The sequence below is a fragment of the Anas acuta genome, chromosome 7 (assembly GCF_963932015.1).
Source record: "Anas acuta chromosome 7, bAnaAcu1.1, whole genome shotgun sequence".
Classification (NCBI taxonomy): domain Eukaryota; kingdom Metazoa; phylum Chordata; class Aves; order Anseriformes; family Anatidae; genus Anas; species Anas acuta.
Genome location: NC_088985.1, coordinates 12,877,168 through 12,904,994, shown reverse-complemented (window position 1 = coordinate 12,904,994; position 27,827 = coordinate 12,877,168). Strand labels below are relative to the sequence as shown.

Here is a 27,827-nt window from a genome sequence, read left to right as displayed (position 1 = left end):
GTAGCTTTACATGCAAAAATATTTTCTATCAGGTTTTCACCACATCAGTTGTGAAACAAGTTATCTTTAGAAACAAACTTTGAGGAGGGATGGGGAGGAGTGAATAATATGTTAAAAACAAGCCAACTCCAACCCCTCCTTTGTGCAGTTTTTAAAGGGTGGAATTGATAGTAGCTGTTTAAATCTACTGGAAGATTAATCACTTCTGTTTTGTGTAGCAAAGGAGATAAGATACTATGGGATGAACAGCATTTCCAGATCCCATGTAGGTGCCTGTAGATAACAAGGAAGGGTTAATCTAGAGACATAGGAGTTAATGGCATGTAATATTTGTATTATAGAACTTTTATTCCATTTTCTATGTGTTTCTACGAGAACCGAAATAAAAAGCGTCCAACTACCTTGCTGCTTTATCATATTGCTTTTATCTCATTTTGCTGTGGGAAGGCTCAGATAACACTTCTTTGGAGGATGAGGGGAAGGCTGCAGAAGCATGGCTGACTAGGCATCGCTGATAAATCGGCTCTTGGGAACTGGGAAGAAGAGGAGGACTCGGACACTGTGGATTAATATTATTCTAATGGGCTGAAGGTCAGATGCTGTATATGGCAGTAATTAAAATATTATGTTACAATCTTGAGAATGGCAATCTGTTTTTTTAATCAATAAACAGTGTCAAACAGCTGAAGAGCTGCAAGTTACAATTCCCCAATCACATGTACGGGGCTATTACACTGCAACTGCATAGTTAATCAATTTACTAACATCTGTGAAATGTCTCTTCTGTTAGATGCTGGGAGACTTTTGCTGTTGGATAAATTCCTGAATAGGACTGAATGCTGGTAAACTTCATCAAGGCTTTGAAAAATACTAATTCAGTTTGTTCTTACGGGTTGGAAAACTGGAGTTGAACAACTGTGCAGTTTTCTCAAGACCAGTGCTGCACGGCAGGGATCTGGATTTTTCCAGGAGAGGCACACACCAGTCTAGGGAAAGAGGAGAAGGAAGTTATATTGTTCAAATGACTTGGTTCTTTTTTTTTTTTTAATTATTTTTATTTTTTTTCCTATCAAAAGTATAGCCAAGCAAAAGATTCAGTTGTATCATGGCATATTGCTCAGGAAGAAAGCCTTAATGGCTCAACAATCACTGTTTAAGATACTTTGCTGGAGGGGTTTATCTTCCAATATGCTCCTTTAAATATACCAAAGGAAAATCCTCCACAGATTCATGAATTAAGATATTTATATTGCAGCAGCTGACTTGTTTGAAGAGACATCTATATTCTTTAGTTGAATTATCTCAAGCCAGTCGAGATATTTCATGGTAAGAAGTCAGTTCTTGTGGTATGGCTGCTGGCTGGCAGAAAGCCTATTAGAGTCAAAGAGCGTGAAAATTGGATAGAGATATCTGTTAAGGGTGTTGGTAGCTTTGCTTCCCACAAAAAAAAAAAAAAAAAAAAAAAGGATCTAAAATGGATCTAAAGGAGGAAAAACTCATGGATAAAATGAGAAATTGGGAAGGAATTGCATAAAGTAAAAAAAAAAAAAAGGCCAGTATTTACAGAAAAATAACATCTTAAATCTGATGGGTTAACTTGTTTTGTAAGTATTGAGATTGGCAGGTTTCTTTCATGTTTTTGGTGAACAGCTGTTCTCTGCAGTTGGAGACAAAATCTACATTGTGTTGCAGCCTATTTGCAGCAGTGGGGTTTAACCCCCCGCTGAGCAAACACCTAGTCCAAGGTACAGCTCAGGTGGGTTAACACTACTCATCGGTATGCATTTTGGCAATGTCAGTAATTGCTTTCAGTGGCTATGAGCTTTACACAGAGGAAATGTTTTAACAGAAAATGTCACCTGCCTCAAACTTTGAGGCTTGGGAAATAGATTTTTATAACTATAGTAGAACAAAGAGTTTTTCAGAGCACTTTGCAATGAGCTCAGTAACAGATTGTCCTTACACTCTATTGCTTTTGATTTCCTATAGACTCGGGAGAACATATAGTATTCCATTTTTAATTAAATTAGCAAATATATGATAGTTATGTTGAAAGTAGCTCAACAGAATCAAGTTATCAGTGAACACCTTATGCAGAAACCAAGTACAGTACCACTGTGACTCCACAGGGTATTGTCTCATGGCTGGTATCAAAAGCCCTTTCATATAATAAAGTGGGCCTACAGAAAGCAGGAGAGGGAGTCTTTGTTAGGGAGTGTATTGATAGGACAAGGGATTACAGCTCTAAATTAAAAGAAGGGAGGTTTAGGAAGAAATTATTCACTCAGAAGGTGGTGAGGCACTGGAACAGGCTGCCTATAGAAGCTGTGGATGCCCCATCCCTGGAAGTGTTCAAGGCCAGGCTGGATGGGGCTTTGGGCAACCTTACTTGGGGTGAGTTGTCCCTGCCCATGTCATGGGGTTGGAACTGGATGAGCTTTAATGTCCCTTCCAACCTAAGCCATTCTACTTATTCATCTATGTATGCTGGATGTAGCATATCACAGTCCAGTTCAGATAACTAACTGTAATGTGAGTACATTGAAAAATCCAAGAAAATCCCGTCATGAAATTCATGTGATACCTGAGGGCATATTTGTTTTTAAAAAGTGGATGCTTTTTTTGGGGGGTGAGGGTGGGGTGGGAATATGTCTTTTAAATATCATCTGATCAGTATTTATCCTGATTTTTACATTATCCTGCCCTATATGCAGAACTGACTAGAGTGAATGTTGTAGTTAATAATATCCCTAGCGCACACATGGCACATGTTTTCTGTTTGGAAAAGCTGCACTTAGCTTTGTCGTTTTCTGGCAGTTGCAGCACTTTTCTGGATGAAGGCAAACTGAAATAAAAGCTAAGAGGACATTGCAGGCTGATGCAGAAAGTAGGGGTGGGAGTTCGTTTATTCCTGCAAGATTTCTTTACTACTTTGGAAAGTCGTTTAGGCCTGATAGTTTTAAAGAACTAAAAGCCTAAACTCCTGTGACTTTAGTATTCAATGGTCCTTACCCTCCTAAGTACTTTCTGATGTGGACTTCAATCCCTCCTGGCTTTTGTTCCCCACTTTCTCTTAATGGGTTGTTGAATTCTCAAAGCACCCTGAGGCACTAGGACAGGGAAAAGATGCTAGTGATATGAGGAAACTAACCTCACTTTCTGTCTGCTGTCCCATCAATCTTTGCAACAGACAGAAGTTTACTTCGTTCATTTTGTGGCTATCTTCTGTCTATATAGATTGTTGTATGTGTATCATGCTTCTCAGAGTTTTCACGTTTCAGGGTGCAGTGTACTATATACATCTCAAACAGTTCTTAGAGTAATTTGATTTCCATCAAGCTGTATTTTTATTGGGACTTAACTCTACAGATGCTTCAAATCCGATCTGATGCATTTCTGTAGGTATTCACAAGAAAAAAAAAAAAAGATCAGAGAAGCTTCAAAATGAATAAAATTAATGTCTTTTAGCGGATCTCCAGTACTCCCTAGGTGGTTACACAAAAGGATACTAGGAAGGTGGCATGGATGCTGGAAATTGTCTTAATATAATCAAACCTCTATGGGAGAGAAATGGTGTTTTATCCTTCTTCTGTGGAAGATTATATACTGAAATAAAGACACGTTGCAAGGCCTCCATACGTTTTCTTTGGAAGTGTGTGTGTGCACTGGTTAATCAAGGTCAGCTTCAAGAAGCAAAAGTGAAATCTGTCAGAGGCAATATTTATGAATGGACTTTCACTCTGCTGTAATTGAAATTAATGTTGAGTCATCTTTTCCAGTAACTTCACGAGCAGACAAATTTGAGTTGACAGAGGGATAAAAGGTCTGAATGTAGGTTCTCCAAGGGAGAGCTCAAAATGTGGCCAGGGCTATAAATCATTTCCTGCAATGATAATGTGACTGCTAATTGATCTAGGGACACTCCTGGAAGTCACGTAGCAGAAGCACATCTTAATTTTTAACAGAAACCTCTACTTGCAGAGAGAGACAGTGGGAGCAAGTGGAAAAACTATGGGTGTTTTTTGTACTGTTCAAATGTATTTCCCATGGAAACACAGTAGCTGGTAGTTTCATACGAAAAGTTAAAACTGTGATTGAATGTTGTCTGATGGTATATGATGTACATTTTTGTGTGCTGTTGACTTACTAGTGCACAGCATCCAGTCGTGCTTGGTGAGATCTACTTGTAGCAGATGTCAGCAAAACATCTGTGCTCCGTTGGGACAAAAGAGATCGTAGCAGATTAGGAAATACATTGGAGTGGAACATGAAACGTTTTGGCCATAGAAGTAGTTCACAAGAGAAGGGCTAATTTGTATGCATTTTATCTTGTTAAGTGTCTCCATGTTCAGCAAATATATACTCAGAGCTTAATTTGGGGCCTATTAGCCTAAATTAATGATGTGAAGACCTGGTACAGCTTTCTGCTGTAGAAGGTACAGTATTGAACATTATATAGAACAGAGTTATAAATTAAAAAAAAAAAGCCTGCTTAAAACATGTAACAGAGAAAACAAGAAAGCTGCTGGAAAATTAACTATAAAGAGCCTTTTTTCCTTTTTTTTTTTTTTTTTTTTTTAATCCATGTAATGGTAATAAAGCTAATAGAAATTTGTTGCAACCAAGCAAACATGCCTGGTCAACAGAAGTTAACTTTTAGTGGTTCAAAAACTGATTTCCATTAAGAAATTACAGTAATGTTATAGAACTACCTATTTCTAACCTCTGAGGCATGGAGTAAACTGCAAATTTTTATTTGTTAAGGTATTGGTATGAAGTATACTGGTAAATGGATCCTAGCCAAATAAATGTAATCATTCTGAAGGATTGTCAAGTCTTTGCTTTCCGTAACTTTTTTTTTTTTTTTTTTTTTTGGTCAGCTGGTGTCTGTTGTCAATGAGGTTTCTGGATTTATTTGGAGTTTTCAGAGAAATGCTTCTTGTTACTTTTCCTTTTATTGAATATCTTTTCAATGTGAGCATTCCTGACTGAATAGGCTGATATTTGCTGGTACTGGGACTAAAGCATGCCAGAAAGCTGTTAAAGCAGCATGAGGACACAGCATTATGAAAGCACAATAATAATTTTCCATTCTATGAAACCTTTTATTCCAGTCTTATTTTCGTACTTATAGCATTGCTTACTTCGATGCTTGATTATCTTTGGTTACAGAAGAAAGGTTTTCACTGAGATACCAGCCTGTTAGGTCTCTCCCCTGGTGTTAAATTAATACAGAAACCAGCAAGGTACTTGGAAGGGCAGGAGCACTGGTGTCTTCTCTGTTCTGGCAGCTGATCAGTGCTGCCTTTTGCCTGCTATTTGCCTAGCTGCCTCTTTTTAGTCCTTCTGAGGTTCTTGAGGCTTTTCTGATTTAAACTTTGTGTCTTCTGCTTACTTCCATGGTCCTCAGCCAAGTATCACCATTGTTCCCACGCTGAGCATTAACCATATATTTCTCCCTTGGTTCTCTGCCTCTGGTAGCTGTACTGGTTATCCTCTTAATGCTCCTATCTTTAGAATGCGTTTTGATGAATAATCCTCTATCCATTATTCTTGGTATGCTTTACAGTTTTTGGAAGCACACGGTTTCTTTGGTCAGCTGATGTTTCTTGCTGCCTTTTGACCTTAATTGGTGAAGTCCTCCCCTTGCAGAGAACCATCTGGGTCTTGCCAGGCTTCAAGAGTGCCTCATCCTGTCTTAGAAAGGTCTTTTCTGCAGTTTCTTTGCCACTTGGCACTAATTGGATACAAAATGCGCCTGTGGTAAGAGCATTTTGTGTATGTAAAGTTTGTCTGACATGGGAGAAGGTATAGCTAGGCTTATTGTCAGCATGTGTTACAGTTGCGGTGGGGAGCCTACTGTCAGATGCTGTGCAGTGAGGACTGTGCTTAAACCTCTGAATCAAACTGTCTCATCATCCTGGGAGTAGTCTGACCAGTCTTGTATTTTTTTTTTCCACTTTTTTCCTCTTACCTTTGGGTTAAAATGAATCAAAATATCTAATTTAATATGTAAATTTTCAAAGGTTTGTCTTTGTCCCTATAGAAACACAGGTTCTTAAATTAATAACTGGAAAACAATGAGGCAGAATATTATACTGTCATGTCTCTGACCACTGTTTATTCATATAGCTATTTCAGAAGCAAAAACATACCTCTTCCTGTAAATTCCTCCAAGAGAATATTTGGTTACAAGAAGTACTAGATAGGTTTTAGGCTTGCAGTAATTCATTAAAAAAAACCAAAACATATTATATTCAGAAAAAATATGAGTAGCATCTGCTACTTCTCCGGTGCCTTGTGTTATTAGATACTTTGCAAGTTAAACCTACAGCTGAAGTAGGAAGCCCACTTGTCAGCATTAGTAGGAATAATGTCAGTGAAAGGGTAAAAATCTTGCCTTTTGGCTGTGGAATACATGGTTGACCCACAGACTAATTTCTAAACAATCTAGGCAATTGTACATGCACTAATTTCTTGTGAATGCTGGGCAGTTTTCTACTATAATTATCTTACCATTTTTTTGTAGCTTAGTTTTGTTGGCTTGCAGATGTTCATAGAAGAACACAATTTGTATATCAGTATACTGAAACAGAAGATGTTGGGTGTGTTAGAAGTGTTAGGCTTAAATTTTAAAGTGCAAGTCAGGGGCAGAAATGAATAATAATAACTTTTGTCTGCAGTGAGTAACAGACACTCCAAACATCCTGTTTGGAGACTAAGTGTTTTTTTTTTTTTTTAAATAAAGTTTTTTGTTTCTTTGTTTTTGTGGGGGTGTGTGGTAATTCAGATATGAATATTTTCAAAGCTCACTGTAAATATATGTGTATAGTGGCCATGTATAAGTTGTGATACACTCGACATGGACAGAATCTGTGTGATTTGATACTTGGAATAAGTAGCCACACCTTTCTATGCTTCCTCAATAGCTAAATATAAATCTGTCATGAGTGATGTATTTGGATGTATGTTTATTAGTTAAGAACAGGGGATTGTACCTTTGCCTTCATTATCGTGGGCAATGGCTGTATGCATCCCCATGTCCCATGAGCTGCTTCAAGCCCCTGGTTTTGGTTGGGCTGCATGGTAATTTGATGTTAGCTAAGTGTTTGTCTACCTGTGATGGTGGAGTTATCTTCGTCTCCCTTAGAGCCCCAGGCTATCAATGCAAATGCAAAGCACTCCAGAAGCAGAGGATATGCCAGCCTCAATCGAGACCATAATCAGGAACCTTTTTATCTGCTGAAAAGTGCCCCAAGAAATAGTACTGAACTTCAAATTTCAATCTGATTGTGCAGCTTTGTATTTGACAACAGCATTTTCTGAACCCCCATTAAGAAGTCTATGCCAGATCAAGACACTCCTTCCAAGGGACGTGATTTTGAACCAAAATAAATTGAACAATTTCCCCAGTTCACTTTTACGTGACTATAACTCAGTTCTGTGAATAAGCCATTAACAGTTATTTTGGGGGAAACAAAAAGAAGTCAATAGTTGACTTGCTGTTTAAGTCCAAAGCCATCTTCAGAGGCTCGAGCTTGCGCTGGAGCACGCAGCACAGTGAGCTGCCTCACGCAGGTGCCCGTTTGCAGGCATGTGGTGCTACCATGCTGTTGTCCCTGTTGGCTGTGCTGCACCCACATTGTCGTGCAGGCACCGCTCCTGGCACAACTTTTGTGTGACCTAACCGGCTTGGCTGCCCGAGCACAAATATGGTCTGTATCCCTGCAGAAGCCCTCTGTGTCAGAGGCATGCACCAGTTCTCACTTCCACATCTTCGCAAGACTGAGGGTGCTGTTTTCCATCTGAAAGTGTTTCGCTGTAGATTTTCACGGTGGCAGCTGAAGACTGGGATCTGTACCAAGTGTTTGCCAGGCTGATGCTGCCTTATCTCAAGTCAAGGATTTGTTCCCATCTGAGCAGAGCAAAAGGGAGTGTAAATGACATGAAAACTGCATTACTGTCCAACTAGCTGGGTGTGATTAGCTACCTTGGTGGCCATAAAAATCTCACAACTCATGCAGAGCATAAGTGAAGGAGAATTACAGCCTTTCAAAAACAGTTGGCAATGGCTACTTCAATAAGAATGTACTCCTATTATTAATAAAAGAATCAAATAACAGAATGGTTTTAGTAGAACAGAGGGCTACAGTTTTGTTCTTCACTAAGCCCACATTCATAACCATAGATTCAGACATCTCTTTTTGTTGCTACCAAAGAAATAGTGGGCCAGGGCTGGGTTTATAAATTGCTGCAATGCTGAGTATAAGTAAACCGCAGAAGATCATAGCCTTCTACCAAACAGTATTTTTTCCCATTACTCTTTCCTTTGCCCCCTCTCATGCAAGATATATCCATCGTGTATTTTAAGTTTGCCCCTGAGAGTTGGACCCAGCTGGACTGCTGAGTCAAAACATCTTTTGCTGAGTCTGGGTATATGCCTGCAGTCTGTCCCCCAGCTCTACTGCTGGGGCAGTTCCTGTTGGTTTTTGGAAGGCAGATGTCTGTCAGATCAGCTTTCTGTTGAACTTGACTGTCTAGTACAACGCAAGAGAAGCAGCAGAAGCAGACAGAAAAAGAGGTCCAGACCCTTTGTGCAGCAGTATGCAAGTAAGGCTCAGCAGACTGAGCCTAACAGAACCTCAGAAATACCGGTTTGATTCCTACAGGATGCTCTAGCTAACTCATTTGGGATCTCTGTTTTATTTAGATATTGCAATGTCAGACTTTTTCATGGGATTGTTGCTGTTTCTAGAACCAAAATAGATGATGATGATGACTTTGACTGCTTTCTGAGCCTTAGAAGATGATCTTATTAGATTTTTCACTGATGAGAATCTGCACTTCACATAAATCATACTTAATCCAAATTGATCTGCTTTATCCTTCCCTCTAAAATGAGGGAATGGCAGAAGAACACAAAATTTTGCAGCAATATTTTCAGTTAACTTCTGGTGACTCTGGCTGGTGACGGAGTAAAGCCCAGCTGTGTATGATCGGAGTGTTGTTTTGCCAGGAAAAGGCCAACAGAGTGCTTGGTCTTCAGCATTTCTTCCTCTTTTTGCCATCTTCTAGATGTACGCATTGATAAAATTCTAGAGGTTAAAAGACTAATGTTTGGTTCCTTTGTTTTCTATATAATGGTTCAGTTTATATTTTGGATTTCCTGACCGCAGAAATTGTTAAACTGAACACAGTAAAATTATGAGAATGTTTGTATGGTGGCATACATTATTTATGATACACAACATGGGTCTTAGGTTTTTATTATAGCAAAAAGTATTAGGGGAAATACTTGTATAATCAGTCTTTACCTTTTAATGGGACTGTGGTAATTAAGGGCACATTTATGGATTGTGTATTAATTTCAAATGCATAACAAAGCTAATTTGTGATGTTAAGTAACTTGGCTAGACGAGATCTATCCTACCCATTTTCTTGTGATTCTTTGCTACCTATCAAAGTTTAAGTCTGCTCTTGCATGTTTTACTGGCTTTATGCATTTGCGCTTCTCCCTTGCCTTAGGCACTATGTGTTCATCTACGAAGTGCCAAGTAGGTGTGGAGCATTCCTTAGCTCTGCACACCTCTGGGCTACTGAGCAGAAACAGAAGGATTGCACCACTGCTCCAAACCTGCCCCTGTCCACCTTGTGTTGTATGGAATAGGAGAAGTTGAGAAGGGTTCTCTGGTTTTTATTTCCACGGTATGGCAATATGGTGACAAATCGTTGTTACTGGTAGTGTAACCCAGGGATTGGCTTCATTCAGCTTTAACTACTGAAATGAAAGAAAGCGAAGTGCAGTTCGAGAAACCTTGTTGTTCAAGATCCTTGTTTAAAATCTGCCACTTGTCACTGAGCCAAATGGCATGACAATCGGTAGCAAACGACAAGGAAATTCATTGCCATACTGTCTATCACAGTGGACTTTGCCAGAAGTTATTTGTGCCTCTGAATTGTCTAATAACTTGTAAAAGGCAATAAAGCTTTGTTGGAGAGCTCTGTGAATGTGCTGCATTACGATGCTACGCTGGAAATGCTTTGCTCGACTTGTCTGGTTGGGGTGCTGCTGGAATACTGGCTGCGCCGCTAAAAACATGCGTGGGCACATACATCATGTGCTGTGGTATCGTTGCAATGTGTAACCTCTGGAAACATCTGTGCGATTTTATGCTGAAATGGGGGCCAGCCTTCACCCCTAGCTCTTACCAAGTTCCCTTGGTGGTGCTGCAAGGGTTGAGGCTCAGGCTGCTAGCAGTGCCGCGGTGCTGCGAGAAGCAAACTTTGTGTCCAGCTTCTGCACTCTTTGCCCTGCTGCCTGCTAAGGCATTCAAGGGGAGTTTTAGCTTTGCTGAAAGTTGGCCGGTGACTTTATGTGCAGTTGTGGCCGTGTTGTGCATGATACAGTTGAGGAACAGACATTGCTTGTTGGCTGAGCTCGCCAGCAATAAAACTGTGCAGCTGATCGGCTTTGTCCTCAGCCTGCAGAGACAGGAAATGGTTACATATGGCTTTCTGGAGTAAGAAGAAAATGAGACCCTCCAGTTAGAAATGAACCAAGTCCAAACCATCCACAAAACTATTAAAGAGAAATAGCAGTGTTGGGCTTAGTTTTTTTTTAAATATATATATATGGCGAGATCTCCTGAAGCACGTGGCAGCACTGGCTAACTAGCTACTGGGGGAGTAAAACTGCAGAAGAGGGGGGGGGGGGTCCATGCTGGCTTGATCTACCTCGAGTAACGCTCTACAGCAAAAGAAATCCTTAGCAATGAATTATTAATGGCTATTAATTAATGTAATACATGGTGTTCTGCTAAAATTGGTAAGCTGACAAATTATGAAGCCCTATAAAGTGACGGTAGCAAAAAGTTACCGTATTTTCTAGGGAAGGGAAGCAAAGCGTCCTGGAAGCATGCAGTTCCCATACTGTGTGGGATTAATACACTGCCATAACACCCTTGAGCTAGATGTGACTGTGCCCCTGAACGTAGAAGGTGTTCTTTTTATAATTTGTCGAAATCACAGCTTGTGGGGATAAATGGGCCTATAACATCTTGACTGCCTGAAGATCTAGTGTAGTGCTTCAGTACTTTTTCACAAGGGAGCAGGATTATTGTTGCAGTTGAAAAACTTTTTAGATTTCCCTGGGCACTCAGGTTAGAAGGTCCAAAACCACGTGTTACTTGGTCTTACATATGCAGTAATCACTTATCATTCCTGTATTTTTTCATGTCTTTAGAGGCCAGAGAAGGTTCTTGCTTAATGTGTTAGTAACTCCCTGTGTGCAGCTCCATATCCGAGTTCCTGGAATTTCATCATTTGCAACAGAAATGCTTCCAGTTGTAAGTCTGCAGGCAGCAGCTATTTATGTCAGATGGAGGCAAATGGTGGGATTTGTGTTAAAGCCTGTGATATCTTTTAAAGATTTCCCTATCAGTTCTAAAGAAGTTCTATAGGAAGCTCAAAATGTAGGCAGTGAAGCACAGACTTGGGTGGCTAACGTAGAAGTGTCAGCCTTTCAATATGTCAGTGATGATCAAGAATACTGTTTTAAGCATATATGCTCTCTAGGGTGTGCAGTACAGAAGAGAGCTGCCATTTATTCCCATGGAAGTCCTTTCTTTTCTTCCTTAATTGTATAAATACAATAAAGTGAAACCCATAAACTGCACATTTTAGTTCCATGTGTTTTTTCAACAGTAAATTTAACAATGCAATATTGCTGCAAGCAGACAGAAGGCTTTTCCTGATAACAGATGGGGAAGATCTTGACCCATCCTTTGTCAAATATCATGCGAGTCAGGTTACCTGATTGTCATCAGGCTGTGTGCCTGGGTGGGCGCCAGGGTGGCCAGGTAGAGTATAACCATGGCCATTCATCACGCCCTGCCCGTCTCTCCCTTCCGTCAGCAAGATAAAATGCTCTAATATAATCAGCTCTACAGGGAGACACAAGGCTAGCTGGTGTTTTGTTCTTGGAGGAGAATCTTGTGAAAGCAAACACAACACACATCTACAAACAGGTCAGCCCCCCACCCCAGCATTTCCAGTGTGGTAACTGATAGCTGTCACATTCAGTGAGTGAATTGCTTTGGGGCTCTTCTGTGGTTTTCTGCCTCCCTCTGCAGAGGTGTTGTCAGAAGAAAGCAGGGCTTTTTTGCTTATTGTTCTGTATCTGCTGCAGCAGATGGATGTGGCAATGAGAACGGTGCCACATCGCTTCTGCTATCAGCGGTGATGGAAGGGAAAAGAAGCAGGAGAGGTAACAAGGAAGCTGTAAGATTTTAAGGGCCTAGACTGATCCAAACAAACATTACTGCTTGGATTGCATAGACTCTGGATGCTCTTCTCTCTGGTGTTTCTGGCAAACTTCCTGTCAGGTGCAAGCTTCCTGGCATGTTTACTTTGCACATCCTCAGTTTTATTTCCCAAAGTTTGCTGACGAAGAGCTGTGTTCAGCTCACGGGGACCTGCAGCACACTACATTGGTGCCTGCATGTGAAACCCCGCATGCAGTCAATCCAACAGGAGCCTGTATTTCTCATTCAAAATGGGGAAGATTTAGTAACAACTTACCTATGTAGTTGTCATTTGGTACCTAGAAGCCCTGAATGGTGTAGCAGGCTGTATTCTACTATGTGAGCAGATGGGAAAAAATCACATCCACTGCCTGCATGGATTACAAATAATTCATGGCAGCTTTTCTCTCAGGTGTATCTCTCTGGGAGAAAAAAAAAGAGAAAAAGGTGTCATGAAGTATTTGTAATCTATGCAGGCAGTCAAAGGAAAGAGAGAATTATCTTCCATGTTTTACATATGGTGAACACAGGACTGTCAGATGGGTTTAGTGAATTCAGCAGCAGTGGCTTAAGCTGTTACCCTCCCCAGCTGCCTGCCATATGGCCGAACACCACCCCCGGTAGCCTCAATGGCAAAATGGGATTTTCTCCTTTGAGTGATGGAACAGACAAATATTTTGTTTGAAATTTCCTTACTCGCCATGTATTCTGAGGGGAGCAGTAAAAGAGCTGTCTCTGAATTTTTTTTTTTATTAGGATATTTACAAACTGCGCTTTTTTTCCCCCAACTTCATTTTTTTCTCTTTTTTTTTTTTTTATTTTTATTTTATAGCATGTCTCGTTTTCATACTGACAAAATAGGGAAAGGTGGAATTTTATTCCTTTAGGATAGCTCACAGCACACTGCACCTCATAGTGCACTTTTTCCTTTATAATGCAACCATTCAGAAAGCAAATGGATGACTTCCACATGAGAAGCACGTGCGCTGGCTGTGTGTCAGCATGGTTTCTGTGGCCGCTGTGGAGCATTGTCCAGCTAGTCCATCCAAAAAGAGGACCTGAGATCTTCACATCTTTTTACCTTCCGTTTCAAGAAGGGGTGGGAAACACGTGATAGGGACTGAAACAACTAAATGTTTTCTATGTCTAAATTTAATTTCCAAGGGTTTGACTGCATGTCTTATCTCTTCATAATGTTTTAATAAATTCAAGGATTTTAAGGCCACTGAGTACCACTGTGATAATCTGTTATAATTTTCCACGTAGCAGCTGCCAGATAATTTTATCTACATCAGGTCTATAATTCCTAATTTTGTTCAGCTCTAGGCTTGTTCTTGTTGAAATTAAAGAAAAAAATGGTCCTTGATTTATCATCCAGATGATGCTCTCATTTATAGGCCTAGGCCTGACTTTCATTCTCTAGAGCAATAAAAGTACCAAACGCATCTGAGAGTGCTTTATGCTTCTTCTGTTTCTGCTTTTTTGTTTTGTTACGCTTTGTTACACACATAGTTGGTTTATCAACACCTAAAATTAAGGTGTTTTCTGCAGTTTTGATGGTATGTTTATGAGAAGTTTTCTGAGGATGCAGGACATTGACAATACAGCTTGAATGTAGACTGAGGAGAAGGAAATGAGGCATATACACTGCAAATAGTTCTCCCTTAGATGTAGAAATAATTGATTGGGAATTTCCATCCTTGAGTGTAAATGTAATAAAATATTATAGAATACTAGATTAATAATAATGGGTATAGTTATTATGGTGACGTGAAAGAATTAAAAATGCAAACTGTAATGTAAACTAATGGGATATTTGTTTCAAGTTAAATAATTACTCAAACCCTAAATATTTTATACTATTTCAGTTTCCCAATGTTTAAACTGAAATAAATTTGGTCCTGGAACAATGCTTCAGCTTTTAATTTTGAAAATATTACAGCACACCTCATGCATCTTGCCCTTTTTTATGAAAATAATCTGTCAAGGTGGATACAAATTTGGAAAGTGAGCATCAAAATTTGATATTTTCTTTTTGTGACAAATCCAGCAGCTTTTTATTTATTTATCTATTTATTTATTTTAAGGATCTGAATTCCTTCAAACAAAATTAGTGAACTTGACCAATTTGTAACGAACAGCCTGTATATTTAGGTGAGAGTGTTTGAAGTGATTTATTTAAGCTGACCACAGTTAAATACAGCTACAGCTAATTGAGAATTTGCATTCTGGGGTTGTTTTTTGTTCTTAGTTCAGAACTTTAAGGCTTCAGTTCAGATGCTCTGCCTTTCGGACAGCTCTGTTTGTGCACTCGGTTTGTGTGCTTTTACAAAGAGCTGCAGATAGATTTCTTGGGGCTGTCGATAAAGTGAGCACTCTCCATCCCATCTTTGTCAAGATCAGCTTGTCTGACTCAGACATCCCAAGGGCATCGATTCACCAATGTTTCTTCAGGGGCAAAAGCAAAAATCACCTTCTTGGGCTCCCCAGCCACTTTTCCTGCCTGGGCTCTGCAGTTCACTGCCCTCTTGAGCTGCTCGTTATGATCCAGGGTTATTGAGTGGGCTTTGCTGCCTGCCACGAGCCCCCCAGCAGCTCTACTGCTGGCTGGGGCAGGCAGAGAAATGGTGTGGGGCTGAGCAGAGCCCCGCAGACAGCCCAGGCCGGGGAGCATCTCCCTGCTCCCTCCTGCATGGCCTGAGCTCTCTGCTGGGGTACGGTCGGCTGCTGACCGAGGGGACGGGACGGCTGACCGGGTAACGGTGTTCATAAAGCTGCTGGCATCCAGCTGTTCGAACCGCCCTGTGCGGTTTCAGCAATGCATGCTGTAAGGGTTGGTTTAATTTAACTGGACCATATGGAAAGCTGTAACTTTGTCCTCTTCTGCTGGAAAAATTCATAGGAATTCCTGTCGAACAAATTCCTTGCTTATGTTCCGCTGATGTTCTCAGGTGCTTAATACTTCCCTTGTAATAAAACACCAGACCTATGAAAGGCTTGCAGTCAAGTCTACACAGGCAGAGTTCTGTACTGCAATATTATTTTTCATAACAAATGCTATTTCTTCAAAGATTTTAGATCTGCTGCTTCTAAACTTTTATTCACCTTCTGCGTTACTGAAACATTAGAAGCCTTTTCCAGAAGACAAAGCGTTTCTGGCAAAGCTTTCCTGTTAGATAATCTGTTTATACAGGGCTTGTTATCCTAAGTGGCTCTAATGGCATGCTGCCACTGTGCAGGGAGACCGCGCTGTGGTGGGACAGCCGGTGGTCCTCTCCTCCATCTCTCCTCTGTAGGACAGTTTGGGCTGGCTGCAGTGGGCAGACAAGGACAGCATTGTTTGTTTGTTTGTTTGTTTGTTTGTTTTTTTGTTTTTTCCTCACCAATAGCTGCTTGTGGAGCTAAGTCAAGTTCCCCAGTTGGCAGGCATGGCTTCATCATGGGAGGAGTGGGTTGGCTTTTGCCTGGGAGCATCTGATCTCAGGCCGGCCTCTTGTGATGCCAGGAAATTTGAAACAGAAATAGGGAAGGTAGTTAGGAGAGAATATCAGGCCTGAGCTCTGACCTGAACGAGAATGATATAAACAGAGACCACAATATAAATACATAAATATATCATATTGTGGTTTATTCTAGTGTTGATTTAAAAAACTAATACTTCATTATTAGATACTTAGGAGGGAGTACCATTTTATAATTTAAATCTTGCAAGAAGCTGTCATTACAAGTGCATAATTTGGATCCAGGAACAGATCTAAGCTCGAACTTCTGAGCCTATACCATATATTAATCTTGTAGGGATAAGAAGAGTATCTGGGCAAATATCTGTAGCCAGGTTACGTACTGCCAGTGAGGACTGTCTACAAAAGAAAGCCCAAGAAGGAAGAAGAGCATCTGCCTCCCGGGGTGTCTGACAGCTGGTCATGCACTTTGGTAGGGGGGCACAGGGCCTGCAGGGGTTGAGGACAGTCCTTCTGGCCCATGTTGCTGGTGGGCTCCAGATCTCAGCTCTCCAGCAGGGCTGGAGGCGTCCAGTGGGACCACATGAGCAAGGTGGAGCCAGGAGAGAGGCAGCAGGCATGGAGGGGAAGCCAGGGAGGGAACATCCTGAGATGTGAAGGAAAAAAAGGTTTGCACTGCAAGTAGTCAGCCGCTGGAATTAGTGCCCTTAAAAGTGGAGGGGGTCTCCATCTGCAGAACTACTCAGATCTTGGCTTGGGCCTTTTCTAGCCTGATTTGTTCTCTGATTCTACATTTTGGGTGGATGGCTTTTGAGGCATTACCGTTGTTGTTATTTTTCCTCATGGTGCTAGCGTGGTCATATGATAATTTTTTGATACCTTACTGCCTGTATTTGATCGGCATCACAAGTGGTTTCATGTGAGAGAAGAGGAAAAAAATACAATAGATACATGTATAAATACATGCACAAGCACACATATAATTCTGTGTATTCATGTACACAGTCTTTAAATTGGGAGCTTAGTTTTCCCCAAAGCAGTGGTAAGTTGAGATGAAATATATTGGGTGCTTGGTTTGATCCAGAGTAGTTAGTGTTTTGCTTTAGGTAGGCTTTGTGTGCCTTACGCACAGTTCAGCAGCTGGTGAGCATACCTGGTAACGCAAACATCCGTTATATTCAGGATGAGATTTACTGCATTGTGCACTTCGTTCGGATGCTTTTGAGTCTACTGCACCTCTGGTTTGTGATAGATCACTTTTCATAAAAGTACTGCTTGGAGAGAGAAAGGTAATGAGAACAACAGGATATGAGTGTTTGGGTCATTTTTAAAGTGTGATGCAGTCTGAATTTAATTGGTAATGCTCATTCTCACTGTTCTGTAAGAAAAATGGATCACAGGTACAATCTGGTTTTAAACGGGCTTCAGTCAATCAGGTGCATATAATGATATAAAACTGAAATAAAGAAAGTGATACCATTTATCAGGAGAAGAAAGAATCGAGTTTACGGGGAAGGCAGTCTGCCCTCTAGCTCAGGCACTTAGTCTTGAAGGGCATTTTTTTTAATGTGGTGTGATTGCTAATGTGAGTCACAGCAGCATCCATTAGCTTTGTTTGGGAACCGTAAAAGATGCATGAAATTCATATTCATATGCAGAATGGTCAAGAATTTTGATTCCTTCTGTTATTTAAGAAACATAATAAATATCACATGTAAACTTCAGGTGTGGATCAGGTTTTGACAATTCTGGTGTTTGGATTCTGACCCAACTTCAGAGCAAATAAATGAGCAAACTATGGGCATTTTGAGATGGTGCTTATTGTAACACCATAGTTGTGCGTGCTTTTTAAATGGAATTCCTACAGTTACAGCATGGTCTAGAAATTAAGGGCACATCACATGCCCCCCATTGGGTATTTCTGCTTCCTGCTCAGAGTGTGACACCTGTGAAGGGGTTAAGAGGTATAAAGCTATTGCTTACACAGACAAAATAAGATGTCCTTGGGACAGAAATGCTTGGGGGAGTGAGGATTTGCCAGTGCAATGCAGTGCTTTTAGCATAATATCTTTTTGGAGGGTTTTGGCAGAAGATTCTCTTGTGGCAGCTGACAGCACAGGAGTTCTCTCCCTCCTGCTGGCAAGTGCAGTTACACTTAGTCGATTGATATCTTCAGTTTAATACAGTGAGTTGTTTTCCTAATCCCTCTCCTGAACTCTTTGATACTACTACTATAAACAACTGACAAAACACAGAACTTGTCCCAGGGACTGATCTGAGAAGCCAAATAGAGACAAAGGTAAAGACAACCTCTTGACCATTTGGACTTGACTTCTGTACCAGGGGTAACTTCTCAAAGGACATTGCCTCTTGTTGCCTGTTTATGTGCTAGTGTGGTGTTGTGGCCCGCTTTCCCAGGACAGTGATTTGATGAAGCATTTGCCTGGGTATCAGGAAGTTCCCCACAAACACTGATTTGATGACACATGTGAGGTTAGATGTAATTATCTTAATTCATAGCAAAACCAAAACAGTTTCCAGTTACTGCTTTGAAATACCCAAGCACAGCAGAGGCTGCAATTTACTAGAGGAATCATTTCCATTATCAATGAATCATCGCGTTTTTTATATTAGATGAGAAATGCAGGCAGGCCAAGTCCCAGTGCACTAGCACATTACAAGAAACTTGTGATAAGATTTGTACTTTTCCACTGAAGAACTCAATGAATCTCTTTGCAGAACAGATTAAAAAAAAATACTAAAAATATTATAGCCAATGAATTCCTACTTTCTCAAGATATATTAAGTGATTAAACTCAAACTCCATCTAGAGCAGTTCCTCACTCTTGTTCAAAATGAATTTTAAAATCTTTTAGTATTTCAGTCAGGAAAAGCAATAAGGTCAAGCGTGACCAAAAATCAAGTTGTATGCATTGCTTATCAGATGCAAACCCTCCTGTAAGAGTAAAATATTTGGTGTAGAAGTAATATCTACTCTTCCTTTCATAACAAGGCTCCCAGTTACTCCAGTCATAATAGGTGGAGCCAAGTTTAAACAGGAGCCATTCATTAAGGAAAATGGCTACTAATTACAGACAAATAGATTTCCTATGCCACTCTGTATCCTTCATTTTCCGGGGAGTACAGCTTGTCTGGTTTGTCTGCACTCATGTCTGAATAATAGACCGCAAGTAACTACATGGATTTCTATCTGCTTCTCAGTTGTGAATAAATGGGTTTGCCTAATGCAAAAGTGGTCAGTCTTAAATTTAGCAGCAACAAGGAATGGAAAAAGACATAATCTAAAAGCAGAGTTTTGTTTGTGTTCATAAATAAATTTCCAGCAAGCAGAATTAAGTCATTGAGCTGTCATTATTGTGGCAAGAAAAGTTTCTGGCAGGTTAAGAAATGAAGTGGCAAACCTTATAAGGTACAAGCTATTTCACTACTCATAGGGTTTTTACATGAATGGCACAAACATCTAATGTTACTCAAACCATAGCGGTAATGTAATGGACTTTGTCTAGAGCTTGTCTGGGCACTAGATGCATTGGCACACGTGCCTGATTTCCATGGCAGTTACTGCAGGAGCTCGGCTCAGTCAGTTCCTTGGCCCTTCAGCTGCACCTGGAGACCCTCCACAGCACTGTAAAACCCTCTGTGCTCCCTTGTTAAAGACTGCATTTTAGCAGAGTTTAAATTTCTAACAGTAGATGTAGGAAATATCCTTAGATATTTCCTTTTAGAAGGATTTTAGATGGTTTCTTTAGATAGCATGATCTGAATAAATGGTGGACTAAGAAAGCGACAAAATTGCTTTTACCTTGCTGTGCAAGCTTTGAGTCCTTGTGGTCTTCTCAAGTGACCGATGTTGTGTGGTCGGCCAGCAGATGCTCAGGTTAGCTGTAGTACTGCCTCTTGCTTTCTGTTTGTGTGAATTGCCAGGATCTCTCAGGAAAATAAACATATAAAAATATTCCCATATAGATTTTGAGTCAAAGCAAAGCTCTAAATAGCTATTTCCCTTCTGAAAACTAAGAAATGCTTTGCCTTTATCTTTTCCCCCCACATCTGGCCACATGTTTCTTCCTCTGTGCTAGAAACTGTGTGTGGCCACATGGACAGCTGGATTACAAAAAAGAGCTGGATAAAATAACTGAAAGAAAAATAATAATAATAAAATAGCTTAAGCTAATGTAGCTAACCGTAAAGCGGAACCTTGGGCCTTACTTATGATGCACTCTCCCTTAAATCTCAGATACTCTATCACAGCCTCAGCATCTTTTAGTGGAGGCTGATTGACCTTATTGAGGTTTTTTTCTCAAAGATGAAATTGCATGCATTTCAAAAGAGCTGAAATCACCACAAATGGATTAGGGTAGAACAGATTGTTTCATCTAAATCACTTCTTTTTTTTTCTTTTTCCCCAGATTATACAACTAACCTCATTTGAAATGACTGAACGATTTAGGGAAAGTAAAGGTTGAATTCCCAACATGATTCTACTTTGCAACACGTTCACTGTACTTTACCAAAAAAAAAAGGAAAAAAAAAAACACACAAAAAACTAAAAGAAATGACAAAGACAAACAAACAAAAACAACTCAGGCTACCTCCTCCCCAAACAATCTGAGTCAAAAAAGGAATTAAGAAGTCATTAAACCAAATTGTTCTGCAGAGCACAAGTTTGTGTCTCTGTTCTTTTGGAGGTCACCTTGCCAGTGTTGCTCTCTAGTGCCTCAGTGGTTTGTCTCAGAGCCCAGCTCTTGTGCAAGTGCCCTGTGGCCTGCGTGCCCCCATCATGGGCATGAGTTCCTCCTGCAGTTCCAGCCCCATGCTGATGTGAATTGGTTTTTGCATTACTGGTCCATTATTGTTTATATTTATTGTATATATGTCATATTATTTATACCACTTCATAGATGTTCTATGTATTGTTCATTAAGTGCCCCTTTGGAACAAGTAAACATTTTAATTACGTTTACTTTAACATTTTTGTTTGCCTAATTACAATTTAGGTTTCTGATTGGTCCAGCTGGAGAGTTTCTGACTGTTTACTGAGCCTTCCTAGACTCATTACAACTGATTATTTTTCAGCTGCTAAAATAAGGGAAGCCTCACAATAAATATTATTTTTTTTTTCTCAAAGCCCCAAGTTATGCTGTGATATCAGCTTGGATAGTGAGTGTGTTCAGGTTTGCAACCTTGGGGGCAAGGTGAGATGTTAAAGATGAATTGTTATTTACAGCAACCTCCTGAAATACTATTGCAATGGTGAGGATATGGAAAATACTAGGATCAGGATGGAGGTCAATGTGACCTGTTTCTCTCTTTGTCCAGCATGTTTCCCACTTTATGCCTACTTGCTTGTGCCTATCTGCTGTCAGAGACAGAACCTCACCTCCAGAAACAAACTGGAGTAGTTCCATGTTCCAGCTATCCCTAAGTAATCCCAGGTGGCAATGTTTTATTTCAAATCAGTGTGATTTTCATTCCTTCATCCTTCTGCCCCCCAGCTGCAAATTCCCAGCCTGATTGCCAGTTAGCAGTCTGGCTGGCTTGAAATAAACAAGTGAAGGATCTTTCTTCAGCGGCTGCAGATGTTTCAGTGCTAATTCTTTTGCATGTACTTTCTTGAGAAAGAGCAGTTTACTTAAAGTTAATTTATTGCAGTTGTTTTCCTAGGTTATCTGTTTTATAGGGTAATTGTCTTAAGGAATTAAAATCTGTGGAAAAATTAGGTCCTCATTAAGATACGATGAATAAATTTACTCACTGTAAGGTAGGTTAAGAATAGAGGCTAGAAAATGGAACAAGGGCTCTTAACTAGACTCTCAACTTTTTCTGGGCAGACAGCTTCTGTTCCTCTGTTTGCAAAAGATTTGTTCTCTAAAAGGTGTTGAGGTAATTTAAAAAAAAAAAAAAAAAAGCTCAGTGAAGACTAAGGATTTTAATAATCCTTAGGTTATACATCTGTTGTCCAATTGGAATAATAGTGAAATTTCTTCTATGAAGTTTAATATCTCTCTTCTGTATGTGTCTAAGCTCTTTTGGGAGAGGTTCTGTCTGAGAGCAACATGTTAGTCTTTTCACAGTGTATCAGAAATCTCTCAGGCCAGAGAGCCCTGGGGAGCTGTGCATCACTTACTGCTGAAGCAGAGTAGTAGTTGGTCACTGACTCCCTGAGAACTCCTGAAACTTTCTGTCTTTATTATTTGTGTCCCAAATGTTACGTTGCTTAGTGTATTAAAAAACATTATGTAGGGGACAGAATTTATGGGCTTTTATTTGCAGGTCTGAGGTAGAGTAGTTCCATAGTGAGGATGATATTGCATTTAGTTAAACTGATACCATTTTGTGTGTGCATTCTTGTATATTGGCTTAAGTCTGTTTTATATCCATTCAGCCTGCACCTGCTAAATCGCAGAAAGCGAAAGCCCCCTGCAAACACTAAATATGGATCAGAGAGAATAAGCTACGAGTTTGTTCCGTTAATGGGCTCCACATGTTCTCAGATCTGCCTTCACATTTTGTCTATTTTTTCCTAATCAGCAATTTGAGAATCACACAGCAAATTAGGAGAAGAGTTTTCAATAACCATAACTAAACATGAAATGATTATGAAGATGAGGTGTTTTTAAATCCCCTCAGATTCGGAAAGAATGGGAGAAAACAAACTAATTTCCTGAAGACTTTTCCTGATCAATCTGTGTAATCTCTGCTAAACCTTGCTCCTATTCCCATAGGATGACTTCCCCAGTCAGCACATCTGCAGAGGTGTGTGGTTACTACAGCCCAGAGCACCCTCAGCTGTGATTTCTACTTCATCTCGCCCAATTTAACTACTTGCAACTACAGAAGGCTAATAATGAGCAGGTTGCCATAAGTTTTTAAAAGAAATGGCAGGAAACATCTTAATGCAACTGTCAGTCTGTGCACGTACTGTAGGCGCTTGCTCTCTCTGATAGCCTGGAGCTTAAAAGCGCTGTTCTTTGCCAAGGAAGAGGCGGCTATCTTCAATCTGGCATCTGAAAATGACAAAGAGATCTATCAAACAGAATTAGGAGCACAGATCCTTCCTGTTCTGTTTAGCTTTGTAATTCAATCTGAGTCAAACCAGAGGCCTGGCCTGAGGAGAAGTGCTCCTTCAAATCTAATGAAGCAGTCCTCCGATTTACCATCATGCAAACATTAATATGTAAACTTCCTATGTATATAAAAAATATAGAGGCATATTGTATGTGACAGGAGATATATATCAAGGTATACTAACTCTGAATCTCTACTTCACACTCCATGTAGACCACTACAGCTACTTTTCTGTTCATTCTTTTCATGCTACTCCAGGGCTCCTAAATTTCCACCCTCTCTCTAGGAGTGTTTGTGAAGTTTCCCAGAGAGTTTGTGGAAAGCTTCTCAGAGCTGTCAATAGCATGGAAGATGTGATAAGTCTCTTTATAATGTCATTGATTTTTGTTGTAACTGGTCTGTGTAGACTTCTCTGTCCCTGGAACCCACTTTTTTGGGGATAGTTTGCTGTACTGTCCCAAATGTGGCCTGTGATAAAACTATCCAGACGTTGTTTTTTTCTCTTGTTTTATATTTTTCCAGTTGATAAGATACCCTTAAAGTACAACAACATGTATGTATATACAATGTGATAGATAAATATGTGCATATAAAGGAAAAACTCAGAGTTCCTCAACTCAGCATAATTTTCCTACCATGCTCTCTTCTTTTTTTGTGGAAAGTTGCTTCATACTTATTGTGTTGCAAAATATTTGTCTTAACACTGCTGGTATAATCAAGAATATGTTTAAGTTATATATTTACTTGAGAGACTACAAGTACCATTATTGGGATAGAGCACTTAATAACCTCCCCTAAAATGGCTCATGGAAAAAAAAGATCATTGACCAAAGGTATCTTTATCTAATTTTGGTTGCTTTATTTTTCTTTCTGCCTTGCTTCTCTTCGCTTCTCTTCCACCCTTGTTTGTTTCTGTCACACCTGACATCTTTATTGTGAGTTTTTTGTTAGAAACTGCTTTTTCCATTTACACCTAGCAAGTCACAGACCCTAGCCTCCACTGTGTTTTCCAAGTGCTACCATTACAAACATGGAAATCCTTCTAAGGAATGTTTTTTAGCCGTTGTTATTCTGTGAATTTTTGACAATAAAAATAATTAGTAGTGTAATTAGTAGTATGTTTCTCTTGTTACAGTTCAGGATCTGAGACCTGGCAGAAGATCAGCTACAGGAAGAGATGCCTGAATGATTTCCTGACTTCATAGAAGACTGCACGACATGGATGACTTCTTTCTGTGGACACGTTTAGAAGGCAAAACTTTTTATCAGAGCCCTTGGGTTTGTCTTTTTTTTTTTTTACTACATGAGTGAGCTTTCAAGATGAAGATGTAAAAAGTCATGCAAGGTACAGAAACATTCCTAAATGTTTTGTATTAATGTGGTGGAAATGCTGGAAAATAGTGTAGTAGAAATGCTGGAAAAAAACCGCACAACTCCATGAATGCTTTCTAAAAAGGGGATTGTTCAGCTGGAGTCCCAGACTGGTAGAATTTATTTAGAGATGTGCATACTTATGAGAACCCGAATTTCCCCTAGAGTTCAATATAATTACAAAATGTTAGAAAGAAACTCAAACTGACATACAAATCTCAGTATTTGGGACATTTTTGTGTAAAATTCAAACTTTGCTGTGTGCGTTCCTTTTAAAAACTAAGTTCAGGCTGTATTGACAGAGGCATTCCATATTTCTCACTGCTTATTTCCAAAATTATTGGGAAATACTGAAAACTGAGTAGGATGGATCTACTTCGAATGAATGAGACAGAGGAAAATAGTACAAGCAAAATCTAACTTATTAGTTAATTTATTTAGTGCAAACCTTTGTATTTCTTTAGTTGGCTATGGCTGTTTTCAGCAATTTCACTTTCTTCTTCTAGCATCTTTTCATAGCATAAGGGCTACGTTATGGGTACACAAATGAGATAAAGTGAGTTAATTTAATTTCTTTCTGTAGCAGAGACCACAGATAGCAATAGAATATTCCTTTTCATCTGTAATGGGGGGAAATTCTGGGATTCTCTTTTTTACCCACATGCTGTTTGGTCAAGTAATTTTCCAGTAATTCAGGAGTTGGCAGCAGTGAAAGGCTGCAGCAGGAGCAGCATGATGCTCTGACAGCCGGATGACTCCAGCATAGGCAGCAGGCCAGTAAAGGCCAACTGCATTGCAAAAGTGACCTGATTACTTTCCTGAATGGGAACAGCAGGCTGGTCTTTCCTCTGTAGATTACTATCACCCTGGTGCGATATACAAAGCAGTCACATGCCTTTGCATCCCTGCTTTTCTTGCATGTTGCTTATGTCTGTATAGGCGTGCACTAGCTGCCCAGAAGTTTGGTATCTTTGAGGCTGTGCTGACTTTCCATCTAATTCTCTTACTTTTGTCTATTTTCCTGACTCGTGGAAACAGAGCAAGAAATAGCAGTTAAAAAGAAATCTAAACTGTTTAACTCTTTCTGTGCTGAAGCTATAATTGGGATTGCTTTTACAGTTTGAATCAAATGTTACAGATGGAGCACAGTGCTATGGTGTTTGACTTGGTGTTTTCTAGCAGTTACTCTGTGGGGTGTGTATATACAGAACACTTCTTCCTCAGATGCAAAAGGCAACAGGATCTGTGATGCCACTGGAAGTATCATTGACACTACCAAAACACTGCACAGCTTGTTTTCTTTTGCTTTTTTGGATGGGTTAGACCTCTTAGCTATTTTGTGTTCTCTAGTGTTTCTGTCAGGAACTATTTTTTATGTTTTGATCTATGGCTGACTTGCAAATCTAGCTTATTGTGAGCAGCATGCCAGCAGTAGATTCTAAGAATACATGTGTTTTAGGGGTAACTTTAACTGGAGATGACAACTGCCTGCTGCGTGGGTTTTACTTGGACAACCATTGTGTTTTCAGTGTAGGATCAGAATATTGCCCTGTTGGCGCTTTCATTCCTTGCTGCAGTTGAAACCAGCAATTGTAAAAGTCCCAGACTGGAAGAACAACTTAATTGACCTGAAGCTTTCAGTTTATAGTTGGTCTGCTATTTGAACACTTCCACCATTATTAGAAAGGTAGACACAAGCTGGAAAGAAATACTGCGTAACAGAGTGAGACTGCTCAGGGTGTAACAAAGAAACAAGAGAACCCTTTTCTGTGTTAGTACTTACATTGACTTTATCACAGAAAGAAATACTTCGCTTATTGCTCTGTCAACGTCAGATGCAAACGTCACCTGAAATAAAAGCTGCAGTTGGGAAGCTCTACCAGTTTCAATCAGCAACTACATCTGAAATGTAGCAAGGGAAGCCTGTTTATTCCACTGTTTGGAGCATGTGGATTCCAATAGAGATGGTAACAGAGGCTGTTTGGAGAAATCTTTATAACTGTCTTAAAAGCTGTGGGGCTACTTATATGGTACCCTTCCAACTTGCCAGCACGGGATCACAAGATAGAGGTCCATCTTTGCTCTATGCCATCCTGTGTGTTTCTTGACAACACAATGAAAAAAGAGGGGAAATCCTTTGTTTACATCTTCACCTGTGTTGCTGCAGTTGAAACCAGCAATTGTAAAAGTCCCAGACTGGAAGAACGTGGGTCAGATCTCAGGCTGATCTTTTTATGAAGCTGTGAAACTTTGAATCTCTGCTCATTGAGCAAGAGCTGCAGCTTTCTGTGTCAGAGGACTTGTGGCTATGCTGAAATATTTCGAAGGAATGGTTTGGTTTGAGTCCTCCCTCTGTATTCACATGTAACTCACCAGATTGTGTGGGTAGCACTGGATGGCTGTGAGCTGAAAATATATGTGGAAGCAGATGATATTGGAAAAGAAAATGCCAATCTTTACTCTAATTGCTTTGCTCATTACAGGCTTTTGGTGAATGAAATGCTAGGCAGCATAGTTGGGAGGATAAGGCATCCCAGCAGAAACCAGGACGTGGGTTCTGTTTCTGGCTAGTTCTGCCGCTGGCCTTACCATTTTAACCAACTGAGTTTGGACTTTTCATGCATGTTGGGAATACAACCAACTGGGACAGAGTTGTCTGTTACTGGGAGATCTTAAACTGCCGTGCACAATGCAAGTCTAACCTTGTTTGGTATCAATCTCCAGGCTTAATAAAGTGCACAAGTGAAATTGCTTTAAAAGAGCATTATGAGATTAAAGAATGATGTAGAATTATACATTCATCGCTGGTCCAGAGAGTCCCAATCTGTGACTGACTGAGCATACTTCAGAACTGAAACCAGCAGCAGTATTAGTAGTGCAGGGCTATTTTCAGTCTCTTGCACTGTGTTCAAGCTCAGTGTTATGGTAACTTGTTGCTTTCAGACATCACAGAACAACCATTCTGGGGGGAGGGAGGGGAAGCCTTTTTCTTCCCACTTTCTCCCCATAGCCTTGGGCAATAGAAAATGTATGCACATCAGGCAAGAATGATATATAAATAGCAACTGTTCACTGATGCTCATTGACAGTCAGGTCTCCGCTGTGTGTGTGTGTGTTTTTTTTTTTTTGGTGTGTATATGTTTTTTTTTTTTTTTTTCCTAATGTTCATATCAAAAGAGTTTTTTTCTTTTTTTTCTTTTTTTTTTTTTTTTTTTTTTTTTCTTTCCTGCAGCTTGGCTATATTTGGGCCATTTTCTTAGTTGCAAACACAACACAAAAGCTCTGTTCTTCTAAAGTTCAGGTTCCTGCAGAATAAGGGATAACAAATTTTCCGTATGGCTTACAGATTCTTGTGAAACATGGGCAAAAACATTACATTTCTCAATAGCCTCAGTCCTAGAAGGGACGAACTTTCAACAAAAAAAATTTCAATGCTGACATCAGTATGCAATATTCATCCCAGGTGGCAAAAGTATAAAAAGACTGAAACCAGGGGTCATATAATAGGAAGTATTGAGCAACCTTAATAATAGGTGGTGCTATCAGTCTTGCCTATAAATAATCCATGTTGTCAGGAAACTAATGGATATTCTGCATTCAACGT

At 39.9% G+C, this 27,827-nt stretch overlaps 1 long non-coding RNA gene across 2 annotated transcripts in view; it reads left to right on the top strand.

Moving 5' to 3' along the window:
• Window positions 1-27,827, top strand: part of LOC137859786 (uncharacterized) — a 170,267-nt gene that overhangs the window by 36,975 nt on the left and 105,465 nt on the right. For both annotated transcript variants that reach the window (XR_011098550.1, XR_011098549.1), the window contains exon 3: window positions 23,988-24,197. This is a non-coding gene — a long non-coding RNA (uncharacterized lncRNA). The remainder of the gene's footprint in view (window positions 1-23,987; window positions 24,198-27,827) is intronic.